This window comes from Dromaius novaehollandiae, chromosome 15 (genome assembly GCF_036370855.1).
Source record: "Dromaius novaehollandiae isolate bDroNov1 chromosome 15, bDroNov1.hap1, whole genome shotgun sequence".
In the NCBI taxonomy this organism is placed as follows: Eukaryota; Metazoa; Chordata; class Aves; order Casuariiformes; family Dromaiidae; genus Dromaius; species Dromaius novaehollandiae.
In genome coordinates, this window is record NC_088112.1 from 20,298,530 (window position 1) to 20,312,027 (window position 13,498).

The 13,498-nt window shown below is 44.7% G+C and overlaps 1 long non-coding RNA gene across 1 annotated transcript; it reads left to right on the forward strand.

Moving 5' to 3' along the window:
* The first annotated feature begins 27 nt into the window (after positions 1–27).
* On the forward strand, positions 28–13,498 carry LOC135329987 (uncharacterized). Its single transcript, XR_010391699.1, has 3 exons — positions 28–421; positions 1,171–1,276; positions 13,245–13,498. It is a non-coding gene; the product is annotated as an uncharacterized LOC135329987 (long non-coding RNA).

Here is a 13,498-nt window from a genome sequence, read left to right on the forward strand (position 1 = left end):
CGGTCTGCAGCTGAGCCTGGTCGCGAGGTCGTTATTCAGAGTCAGCCTCCGACTGCTTCTTGCCCTCTTGCACGTCTTCCAGCCGGGGGGACTGCGCTCCATCACGTGGGCCGGCAAAATTTCACATACAGCCATTCCCTATCCTGCCTCGGACAGAATGGTCCCACTTTTAAAGGAAAGTCCTATTGTTAAGAGGGCATTAACTGGAGTAATTTCAAATAAAAGGGGCTGGATAGCTCTGACTGCGGATCATCGCTGAGAGCAGGGCAGCAATGAGCTGCTGAACGGAGCGACGGGCAGTGATTTCCCAGTTTGGTTTTAGTTGTCCTGCACCGAGACATCCAAACGGACGACTACTGTTTTTTGGATGCTCAAGAGAGCGGTGGAAGGAGCAAGGCACAGACTCGCGCCTCGCCGAGAGGTACCTGCGGGGACCGGCGTTGCTGGGGAAAAGCGAGCAGGGTTTGGGTTATTATGACAACCTTGGCTGCAGCTCGCCCTGTGATCCCCACATTAGCACATCAAACCCCTGCCGAGCGGAGCTGGAGGCTTTGGCAGTCTCCGGCCTTGCCCGAACGCTCGCTTGAGTCACTCGGCGGGAAGCCCTCCCCGGCGGGCTGCGCTTCGGGGCTGGGCAGAAAGAAAAGGGGGGAGAAAGGGAAACAGCTGGCAGCAAGCGAGACGGAAAGGAAATCGTCAGGATAGCGGTGGTGGGACAGGCCGGCCAGTTCGGAAGCCCCAGGAAAAGGAGTCCAATATCTAAAAGCCACCCATATCATCTGGGGCATAGCAGACCACTTCTGATACACTTCTCCCGGCACTTCTCCAGACCCATAGCGAAAGGTGTCTTTCTGTGCAATTTTGTTGTGGTTTTTTTTTTGCATAATTTTTAGCTTATGATTGTTGCCTGCTGTGGGAAAGAAGAGCAAATAAGTGAAGAGCTTGGAAAAAAGGAAGCAGGGGAAAGAACATGGGGCGGGATTTCTAGAGGGGGAACATTAAATTTATAAACTTCCACAACAAAATTATTAAACGAAGGAGGAGGAAAGAGCCCAACGTATTTACAGATCTGAATTCAGCCAGGTAGAGCTTTCTGCTAATGGACGCAGAACACTTTCTTTACTAGTTGCAGAACATTTTTATTTATTTTGGAAATGTTCTTCCTTTCAGCTCTTTACTGCTTTCTCGAGACGTGCTGACACGACGCCCGGGTGAGCCTGTCAGCTCCATAGCTCTCTGTACGTTATACTGCAAAATGAAAGAGAAGTGAGGAAAGGTAAATGCTAAAGGAGGCTTGTAGCCCTGCATCATTTACGCCACCCCCCTCATCCTCGCCACGTCCCTCTTGCCAGCAGCTTCATCGCTCCCCCTTGTCCAAACGTACGTCGGCGACTTTGCTGTCCCCTCACACTCATTTGTACGGCTGCTCTTGTCTGCTTTTCTGAACTTACAAAGAGGCTAAAAAGAAGCCAGATTAAAGGAGCATTAAAAGCTGAGCTGCAAATCCTCCCATATTAAGCAAGGCAGTTCCTGTAGCTGTTTTGGGCTGGTTGAACAGAAGGGGTGCCTTTGAGTTGAACTACATGTTTCAACAGTATGTTGTTCTGAAAAGTGTTGTATATGTGCCGACATCCGCTGTTGGCATGTGTACAGACTGCAGCTTGCCAGCTCCTCCTAATCTGGAAAGAGGAGACACGCGGTGTTAAATACATGTGTCATCGCTAGTCTTCCCCCCCCGACAATTTTATCATTCGGTTGTGCAATGCATTTGGACCAAGCTAGCCCATTTAGTTTAGATGAACTTAGGCCAGATAACTGTGCTGAAGCTGACTTCAGAGACTCGCGAGCAGTTGCTCCAATAGCTCGTCCCCAAGGAGATGCAACCACCCTGTTGTGCTCCTCGTCCTGCCCCGCAGACAGAGACTTTTCGGTGGGGCTGCGGTCGGAGGGGGGGAGAGCCCCTAAGGAGACAGACGCACCGGGCAGCTCGCTGCATCACGCGGCTTTGCACCCTCATCATGTCGCATCTTACGGGCAGAGCAGCGCCAGGCCGGAGCAGGGCTTGCAAAGGGGACTCCAAGGAAACCCCGTGCCGCAAGGGGTGGTTTGGGTGACTCAGGAGGTGACATGGGTCCTTCTGAGTCAGGGCTGAACCCACGTTCAGGCACGGCGTTAGCACGCCCAAGCTCGGGACGTTTTTTAGACTGAAGGCCCGACTGCTCATGCCAGTAAGCGTCCTGGGAGACGTGTGTACCGGTGCAGACGGTGAGCCCAGTGTCCCCGCTGCAGCCCAGCTGTCACCATGGCGCTTCCCTCAACAAGGGCTTTGCACATGGTGTCACTTACTGCCCCCTTTAAGGCTACCACCGTGGTCCTGCCACAGTCCTAAGGTATGACTGTAGCTGGTTGTGGCACACCTTTAACTAACGAGCCCGGAAGCTCACACCTGCGTGGTAGCTTCAGCTGCTGGGTATTTAAGCCGGGGTGTTGGTGCTGCAGCCCCTGGTGATGGCTGGGCTGGTGGGGTGCGAGTAAGCGCGGGTGAAACGTGCTGGGCATGTCCGTGGGGGCTGTAGGCTCATCCTGGGCTTCTTGGGGCGGCTCTGCAGCTTGCCACCAGCCCTTTGCTGGACCTGGGGAAGCCTGGGAGTTACCTGGCCGGTAACAAGTCCAAAATGCGGTCAGGAGTCTTGGGGGATCCTGGTCCAGACTCCAGCTCTTGAGACCTTTGGTTTTTGGGCTGAGGTATGTGACAGTTTGTGTCCTTAACTCTGTCGTGAGTCTGTTAGTTGTCTGTGCATACCGTGCACGGGGATGGGCTATGCTGTGGCACCAGATGGTGCGTTGCTGGAGGGTTAAGAAGTGTGCGGTGGCAGTGGGCAGCTCGGTTACAGGCAAACAGGAGCTGCTAAAAGGCTTCAGTGACTGGAGAAGAAAGCACAGAAGCAGAGACTTTAGGAGGACAAGAAGAAGTACATAAAAATGCAGTCACCCATTTTAATGGCTAAACATGAATTATGTTATGAGATGCTTTCATCTTGGTATAGGTTAGCATTCCTCTGATTTTTATATTTGTGTATAAATATTTTTCTTGAAGTCAAGTTGGCCTAATTGGAAGTAAGGGCTATTCTATGTCATTTATTTTAATACTCTAATATATTTCCCCCTAGTTAATCATTGCTATTTCTAAATATAAATTTCCTTTCCTTTTCTTTCAAGTCACTTTAAAATGAAAGGGCCTGCTTTACTCTTTGACCTCCCCTAACAAGCAGACCCTTGAAATGCAGCATTTCCAGAAAGCAAGCTGCAGGAACAACAGATGGATTTAGTAAATTACAGCCTGCACATGAATTGTACGAGGAGTAAGTTTGGGATGGAGGCTTAAAATAAGCAGAGATTTTTCTATGCTGTGGCTTGTTTCTTGCTGTCAAACCCTGACTGTTAAATGTACAAGTTGTGTGATGTTGGCTTTCTGTACTGATTGATTTGTAGGAGTAGTTCAGCCCCAAACTATCAGCTCCGTGGGGCTCAGCCTGCAATGCTACTCAGCCAGGAGACTGTGTCCTCGAGGTATGTTTCTGTATCTTGCTTTTTCAATTTGCTAAAGCTATTCTGATGGGCTACTTACGCTGATCAGCAAATTCAGAAACCTGTTTGTGGTTTTCCAGGGATTTTGTAGACAAATTAGTCCATGTCTATTTGCAGGACAGGTGACTCCTAAATGATAAAAAAGTAGTTTGTAATCAAAGTTGATTGCTTGTAACAATAATCCTGAGCTAGATATTTGCTTATCTCCCAAGGTGCTAATCCCTTTTGGGATTAACAACTCATTTCTCAAAAGTGTGGCTGTGGTTCTGCAGACCTTGCTGACATGAGTAACCCTTCCCGAGTTTGGGGGGGTGATTGGGTACAGGGGCTGCAGGAATGGACCTTCGTTCAAACACGTTTCCTTGCGGTGATTTAGCAATTGCTCTGAGGTTTGGAACTCCGTGATGTACTTGATAGAGAGGAGCAGCAGTAAGTTGTCATTGTGATCAAACACAAAGCTTCTGCGGGGAAGAATAAATTATTTGCATGGGTGTGATGAATGCTTGAAGGGAACCTGAAAAATTGCACGTTGAGCACTGGGAAAATTTCTGAAAATGATCTGTGTTGTTCTTTGTGGTGTCAGAAACTTAACATTAAAAAGGGATCATCGCTGGTTCTGTTTATTGCATAGTAGTGTTAAATGCTTGCCAAAAGGAATATATCTAACATAGCATGGCAATCAATGTAAGATCAGGTGGGTTCTTACTCATGTCAGTATTTGCATCAGTAATGAATTTTTGGAGGAGCTGTTTCTTATCTTATATCCATAAGAACATCAATGTTTTTTACAGCATGTTCTTATGCTGTGCCCCAGTTTGCAGTCCTTCAAGTCACTTGAATTTAGATCAGTGGTGTGATAGACTTTAATGAATCTCTGCATAAGGATTGTGTATGGGACAATGTCATTCAATAAGGAACTTAAAGGAATCATATCTGCTTTAGCTAAAATACAATTTCCCTTTGGAAGAAAAGATGCATATGGTAATAACAAAGATGGTAATAGCAACAGTCTTGTCAACACTTGGGAAACTGGTGCAAAGTATTTTCAGTGCTGCTTTCTGCTTGACCTCTGAGTGCAGTATGAGCAGCTGTAGCTCATTACTGTCTGCTGCCCTGGTCCTCAGATCGTGCTGCCTGGGGACTGCTCAGCGTGTGGCCCAGCTCCCATCCCCACGCAGGGCCTGGCTCCCCTGCGAGGAAGCTGGTGCAGGGGGGAAGGCTGTGCATGCAGATCCCCCCCCCGAGCCGTGTCGGCACGGGGTGAGGGTGCGTTGCACAGAGCATCTGCCTGGAGATGCCTCTGGGAGGGTGTCTGGCGTTGCAAGTGCTCTGCTTGCAGAGCAGGTCGCGATGCTGCGGTGCTTAGTGTGCCAGCAGCATCCGGTGGCCAGGCTGCAAGTGGGATGCTTGTGCTTGGTGATGGTATTACAAGACTGCAAAATCTTCCCGTAAGTCACAGATCCAAACAGGGCTGCTCTGTGAGAAACAGCTACAGAACGCAAACATCAATTAACTACAGTGAAACAGCAACCCTTGCTTGTATCTGATTTTTCTTCCGAGGCAGTCATTGTGAGTGAAATTACCAGCTTTTTCTTTCCCCTTTTCAAAAGGTTCATCCCACAAGCTATCTGCGCAGTAGGTTTCAACACATTCCTAGGGCTATTCACGTGTAAAAGGGCTGCAGCAATGCAGAGTAACTGGAGCAGTTTTTCCCTGATGTGATTTGTCACTGCTCTAAGTTTTGCAACTCTGTAATATGAGTATTTCATGCAGAATATCAGTGAGTTGTCACTGTGATCAAACAAAATACTTTTCTTAAGCCACTCACAGCAAGCCTACATAACGGTTTAAGATCTGAAATGTCCAGCTGAAACTCTACAGAGGGCTGCTTGGGGAGGCAGCATGCGATTACCCAGGCTGGAGCCTGGCCAGGTTTCCAAGGTTAGCACCTTTCATCTCGACATCAAATCTTTAATGACTGCATGTGGTATAGACATTTGTTTAACATCTCGTTTGGGAATGTAATGTATCCAGAGTTACCGCACCTCTTGTCATACTGGATGTACTTGGTTCAATATTGGTCTGAAGGAAAAGGACTTTCAAAGTTGCCAGCAATATTTCATGGATGATCTTGTATTTTCCTCTGGTGGCTCCTATCTGAGTATAACCAGGATCTACTGTGTGTTTTTTTTCCCCCTCCAGATCTGCTCCTCTGTCCTCCTTACAAGCTAATAGCAAACACTGCAATTACCCTTATTTCCAGGTTGCCAACTAAAATAATTAGAAAAATAGGCAATGTGATTTTGGAAAGATGCATTAGAAAATGAAGGGGAGCAATGACAGCATGTTCTCATGGTGCCAATTAAAACATTGCTGAAGCGGAGAGCCAAGCAGACAGAATCACAGGGATTCACTCAAACAGAAGAATCCCAGGAAGGCTCCTTTCTGCTTCTGAGCATGCGGCATATGGAAATTGTCCAGGGAATAAGTGGTAGAATGGCTTTCTTGAGCGGTGAATATTGTTTTGAAAGTGGTGAGAATAATCTGAAGCATCTTTAAAGATGTTTGTTGTGATATCTGAGTCTAGTTGAAACAGAATCGTTACCCATATTTACCTATTAATTACTCTTGCTTAGGCTCTAACACTCTTTATGACCCTTAAACAACTTAAGCTTTCTACTCCATTATGTATGCCTAACTGTAACCTTTGCTTAAAAATCTAGATTGTGAGGGGTCTAGACACTTTGAGTAAAAGCACAAAGCATGTGTGCATGGCAGGAGAGACCAGGAATATCTTGCAATATGCTGAATACAAACTGCATCCACGCTGCAGTTCTTAATGGGCATGGAGAAATACCTCTTGCTTGGCAGCAGCTTCAACAGCTGAATACCAAATTGGATTCCAGTTTTTTCTCTTCTAATAAATTAGGTGATTCTCTCCGTGTGCAAAGGTGTTTTTGTTCCTATGAAATAGAACTTAAAGCATAATAAAACTCTCATTTGTGAACTGAAGCAAGACAGGGCTAAATTTGGGCTAAATTCTCTTCATAGGGCCATTTTCTTTTCAGTTTATTGACCTGTATCTGTTCCTTATTGGTCAAATTCATAATGTGTTAAATCAGGCAGTCTCATTTCTGTTTTTTTCTATTGCATTCAAATATCTATTTGCTATAGGAAGAGCTCAAATGCTCACAGGTGTTAATGTAAGAGCTATGCAATTTTGCTCTGTCCCTGTTTGCCTGTTTCTCTAGATTTTGTGGTGATCTCCATGGGAATAAAACAGCAGGAAGAGTTTGGTGGATTTTGTGTGCAATATGACCATGCACCATGGCAGTTTTCTTAAGAACTGTTGCAAGCCAAGAAGGAGCAGAGGTGGGATCAGTCTGGGATAAATTACAAAAGGATTTGTCAGAGACTTTTGTACATGTAAACTTATCCCTTGTAAAAGCGCTGGCTGTTCCCCCTGAGGCATGAACCTCCCGTTTAGCCTAAGAAGCTACAGTAGCTCCAGCAGCAGCTGTAAGCCTGTGTCCCCTGTCTGCCTGCTGCTTAGAGGAGCAAGAGGAGACCTTGTGTTCGGATCAGGTCTTGCTGGGGCTGCCAGCAACTGTTCAGTCAGCTTGCTACAAAATATACCATCCTATCGTATTTCCTAGGAAAAAATGACTGCATGGCTCTTGCGTACTATATAAGGAGGTGGGATGAAAGGAGACTGGAGCATCCAGGGCAATGTAGGTGGTAGATAACATGTAGACCTCACAGTTGAGAAACTACATCAGGAGTTTCTACCTTTTGTAGACTACTGTCTTGTCTGTTACGATAGGAAAACCTCCCGTGAAGTGTTTTCCCTTCCTCATGGTCAAAAAACCACATGCCTGTAGCCATGTGGTGTTTGGGATGTGGTCCCTCAACCTCCTCCAGAGTGTGGTCAGGCACCCTAGTCCCAGTCTTTCTCCAGTGACACTTCAGCGATCTCAAATGCTTGGACTGGTGCATTTGCTGTTTTTTGAAGCAATAACAAAGAAGCATACGCTCTTATTTAGCTGACTTTACTCTGTAGCTCAGTATGAGCTTGGGAGCCTGATGTTATGGGCTGTGATGCCCTGAGCAGCTGCAAGGCAAACCTGGAACTGCTGCCTGAGGCTCCAAGGGTAGGGGAGAAGTCTTGTAAACTCTTTCATTTTAAAGTGTCAAAGTGCAATGTTTACAGCCGGCTTTTCTCTGTGATGCTGAAAAACCTCTTGGCAACGGTGAGGTGGTCAGGACACCAAGACCACTGCTCGCTGTTTGAACTGGTATTGCCATCTTGTTCCCTGTACTCCCTGCTCTGCTCCCTCCTGTCTTATCCTTAGATAATTAGTGTTTGGGGCATAAAATATCCATTTGCTCTTTGCAGTTGGTGTTGTCTGTGTCTCTTGGTCCATGACTGGAGCTGCTAAATACAAACACAGTCCTAATCTCATACAATAAAACAGAGCAAATGCAAGTAAAACATAATTTCACCATTTAAGTTAACAGAGATTTTCATGGTTATAAACCTTTGAAATGGAGAAGGCAAATCCACGACACTGCAGTATTTCTTGGTGTTTTCTAAGCTGCCCAGCTGGTGTTCTGCAGCGCTGGCTGCGGCTCGGCTGCCACGCGGGGCTGGCAGGGCTGTGGCTTTCTCCGCGGGGAAGCCCGGGCTGGCCGAGGAGCCATCTGGCCCCACGGGGCTTCCTCTGAGCAGCAGCTTTGGGAGGAGGAAGAGGAGCGATGGGTAGCTGTGCCCTTTGCCTGATCTTGGGTGAAGCACCCATAGGTGCTGTGGCAGGACCTGGCCAACCTTTCCTCTCCCAGTGTTTTGCTGGTTGCCCCTCACCATGTTCGGGGACTTTTCCTGGGGGTCAGTAACATGCAGGGAGCTCCCCGCCGTTGGCTAAGCCTGGGGATGCGTCCCGTGGCACGTTGCACCCCGAGCTGGCAAAAGGCTTGATTGAGAATGCTCTATTACTACTTAACAATTTAGAGGGCTGAAATTTATCTTTGGGCTATGCTGTTTCTCCCTCCTTTCCCCCTTCCCCCTGCCATGGTACTTGTGTCACTCTCAAATCATGTCTTTAGATAGCTAAAACTGCTACTTTTACCACCTCTGTTTATCACACAGAGCCAACACTAACACAGCAATCTTTACTTTATGGTCTGATTTCTATAATGCTGCATCTATCATAAAAGACCTGAAAACTTCAGAGCGGGAAACTGGTAGTTTTCCTTTTCTCAGATGAGAAGAAGCAAAGATAGTAATGAAAAAACAGCAAGAACATCCTTCCTTGTTTTCTAGGGATCTTCAGGAGCCAGGAGCCTGGGGTTTTGCTCTTCATATTCATGGGATTTGTAGGGATTCTTTGACCTAAAGCCAGATCTCTGCCCTGTGCTTGGCCTCTTTCCCAGTCCAGCCATATCTGACTTTTGAGGGCTATTAAATCTCAGTGTGCTCCCAGCTCTGCGGTTCTGCTAGCCTTACTGTTTAAAGGAGGGCTGCAATACCTGACAGCAGCTTGGGCAGTGCCTCGGTAAGCACCACGTGTAATTCTGCAGCAGCCTATGCCCGGGCTATGTAGTTCTTTGAGAAGATATCACAAAGCTCCTTTAAAATTTTATCCTGAGTCTTGTGAGACTTTATAAAGCTCTTGCTCCAGGAATCATAAGGCTTGACTTTCTCTTAATAATAAATCTAGTTCTTATCTCTCCAGAGAGAAGCTTGGGAAAAAAGGACCCTGATGTCTTAACCAGAAAGGGAAAAGAAAGTCTGAACATCCCTTCCTGCTTGTTCCAGGGATTTTAACTTCATGATTTTTTAAAAATTAATCTTTTCTCTGTACAGTCAGCCTAATGACTTTTGTAAACTTGTGTTGGCAGAACTAACAACAGCTTCAAGTGACTAATTGTTTTCATTCATCAGCCATTCATTGCAAGAGCAATTATAGGTTCAGCGTTCTGCCCCCAAAATGAGGGCCAGATCCTGCAGTCATATTATTTACATTACCTGGCTCTCTATTTACATTTTCCAGCACAGTGATGGCCCCTTTTAAAATCTGGCTTCTTCAGATCAGTTTCAAACCACATTTTGGGCAGAGTACTTGCAGCTCACCTTGATTTCAAGCAAGAGATAAAATAGTCTATCCTTGTAATTTGATCTGTTTGGTGGTAGGTGGCAACTAAATGTTAAGCCTGATGTTTCTTTCTATTAAACTGAAATTTAGCACCAAGGGAAATTACCACGCTATCTGCAAGATGTCAGGTTCATTTTGAAGTGTACTAAACATTTCCAGCTTGCTAGTTGCTTCTTACTTCCTTGCAGATAAGATTTAAGAAAAAAAAAAAATCACCATGGCAAGCCAGGTTTCTCTGTCTAAGCACTAAGTGGTGAAAAGAACCAGAAATAGTTAAAACTTGAAATGGTTAAATAGCACACCAGTCTTTTCTGTGTCCTGCATGAGCTCCATCCCCACAGCCACCACTTCATCTTTCCTGCAGCTCATGTTCCCTGGTGCCCAGGGTGGGGTTGGTGGGTGATTCTGGAACTTATTGTCTGGGATTTTGTCTTAGTTGTGCAGTCAGAAATCATATATGCCCAAAACAGGGAGTATTCAACTTATGAGTGCAGGAGCAGTTATATACTCTTTTGCCAGATAGAAATGTGTAGGAAGTGGAGAAGCATTTTAGGCACCTGCATTGGGGAGGGGGGAAGAAACCAATCCACCTCTTCTCATGTCACTTCAGTACAAAATGGAAGAAGCACAGCAAATGCCTACTTCACTTGCATCCTAGAGCTGGAATCAAACAAAAAAACCCAACTAGAAAAAATTCTGCCAGATTCTGCAAATATAGATACAAAGTTTTTTGTAATGCTCCATTGCCTTTCTATTTGGCTGAAGGGAAATTTAGGCTTTGAAAATCTCTTAAATCCAGTTGGGGAGTTGCTCATCTAATCCAAATGTCATAGCTTGGTCAAATTTCTTCTATTTCAAACTACATTTGTGTGTGAGATCCTGAAAGGTAGGGTAAGGTGTTCATTTTTAAATCCAATGTCTACTTGTACGCAGAGGAGCTGTAGTTGACAGCAAGTAGTTCATGGTGGAAAAAAAATCAAAGTGAAAATGGTAATCTTAACATACTTTGTACTCTGCAGATCTCAAAACGCTTCACAAGGTGAAGGTGCCTGAGTAACCCCCTCAGCCACCCTTGAGCTAGTTAAGAGGGGAGAAGAAAAGTGTGTGTTAGTAACTGAGCTATTCAGTGTAAGATGTGTATTTTATGAAGTGGTAGTGTTGCTTTTCAAGGATCAGGAATAGTGAAGAGACCAAGGTCCTGCAGCCCTTGAAATGAATGTGAAACTCCCACTTCATATTCCAGTGTCTTCCCCAGTGAGTGTCGTGTGTTGTGTTCTTGAATTGCACAAATATTGTAACTGGGATTTTAATATTCTCAAAGTAATCCCTAATGCTAATGGATAGCAAAGTGATATAAGAAATATGACTCTCCTAACAATTTAATTTTAAACACTATCTTAAAGTAATGCAACTCTTACAACATCAAAAGTACTTTGCATATATATATTTCTCTTTTCCAAGGCTCTCAATATGATTTATGAGCAGCAATTAACTAAGCCTTTTAACACCATGTGACCAAGGTGTTGCTGGGGCCATTTATGAACTATGCAGGCTGAGGCACAGAAGTGTCAAATGTAGCCTGTAAAGATGGTATTGCAAAATGCAGACCAGAACCTGAGAATCCTGAATGATAGCTTGTTCTAAAAATTGCCTCTTTCCTAGTAAAATAGAAAAGATGATCATTAAAATCCATCGGGCTTGCTACGAAGTCTGGCAGACATTAGGAATTTACAAATACTTTTAAATGCAGAGGGGTGTTATTTTTATTAAATGATGAATGTAGGAGGGTTTTAACATAACACTGAAGAAATGCATCTAAACCGTGATGGAATAAGAATCAATATAGGTCATTTTAAAAAAAAATCCTACTAGAACTGATTTTCCTGTCATTCAGCAGTGTTTATATTTATGCTGCTACATAACTTAAAAGCCTTTTAAAAATGTAAATGGCAGCAGGCTTGTAGAATACTGTATGTCATAGCTGCTGGACCACGGGCTTCCTCCTACTCTTTGGTCAGTGGTGCTCTAACTATCAGCTAATACTGAAATCGGGATAAGGCCAGGTATAAAGCATGTTTAGAAGCGAAGGAAAGGGGAATGAGGTTATACAAAGAAGGAAGAAGAGAGTAATTTAGAAAAAAATGGGTGGCTGAGCCTCTATTTTACAGCAGTACCTACAAAAGGAGAACTTTAAATACCTTATAGTGCCTTACCTGCAAGTACATTCATATTAGTAATATGGTAAGAATTCCAAAAGATCCACCTTGCTAATTGTGGAAGGATAAAGCATGTAAAAACTTGATAAATATGGCATGGGGACTTGCCATGTGTTTAAATCTTGGAAAGGGAATTGCTTTATTCACATGAAACTAGCAGCTATGTTGTAGTAGAAATAGTATGGCTTTGTGCAGGGGTTTCTGCTGCGTGGCAGATGATTTAATTGGGGGATTTCTTTTAATAAAAAAGGAAAAGTAGAATATAGATGTGGGTAATTAAATATAGGAGATCCTATTTCTGTTTTTAGTGTGAATGCATTTTTTGTATCTTTACAAATGAGTCAGGTTTACAAATAAAGATATGGTCATGCATAGAGAATTTCTCAAGTTCTTGTATGAGTGTGAGCAGTGCCTTGTGAGCCAGTGTCAGCGTTCTGTAGTAATGGTCTCTGCTACCAGCACAGTTATTGCTCTCACTGATTTACATGCTCTGTGTATTTATTTTCACATGCAAGTATCTTCCTCTTCACCTCTGGGGAGTATGTTACCCTTTGATAGGTCCTTAAAGTACTATCTGCTTACCTGATTCTGTTGGGGGGGAAAACCCAAAGACAGAAAACCCCATTCCTAAAGCAAGTTAATGCAGGCAAAGCAAGTAGCTTTTGGGGACCCTGCAATTCAATGCAAACTTTGCAATCTGTGAGACTGCATGGTTGCTGATCCTCATGTTGCTTCAGGCTCCTGATTCAATTCAAAATCCTGCAAACTGGTCAGGCAATCCCTGCCTATTGGTGTTTCGTTTTTTCCTCCTCTGGCTGAAGGTGCAGAGTAAAATAGGTCTGTGGTCCCGCTCCCATTACAGCCTGGGAGAGTTTGCTTACGCTGAAGTCACTGGCAAAACCCTCAATAGCTTTAATGGGGGCAAGAACAGGCTCCCCGTGATTTAGTCTACAGGGTTCAGCTCAAGGCAGAAAGACAGGGGCTCTTTGAAAATGACAACTTGTGGCTTTTGGAGAGGTCATTAACATATTTGTCATGGGGGAAAGAGGGTAAATAAGGAACTTGAAAAGAAAGACAGACGTTAATTACGCCTCAGACAACATTGCTGTGTGCTGATGACATACTGTAGCTCTCCAGACAACTATAATTTGCAAGTGAACCCAGCTAGAATGAGACTTTACAACAAGCTGAGCAATTAGTTCTTCCTGAGTTGCAAGGGTGACATCATGTGTGCAAAACATGCCTTCGCCTTCAGCTAACAACACACACTCATCTATTCTTCCTGTAGGCTCACTGTTTGCTGAGAAGGCCATTAAATCATACCCCGATGGATGCGCCGGCTTTCGGAGTCTGGTGAATAAAGGTCCCTGAAGTGCAGATAAAGAAACACGGACACGAGTCATCGGCTATGTATACAGAGCATCAGCTATCAACAACAAAAGCAAGTCTCATACCTGATTTTATGCTGTGTAGCTATGTGTCTAATTCTGTCTTTTAAAGACCGAGTTATGTTTCCAGCATCTTGAAAATTTGTCCCCATTG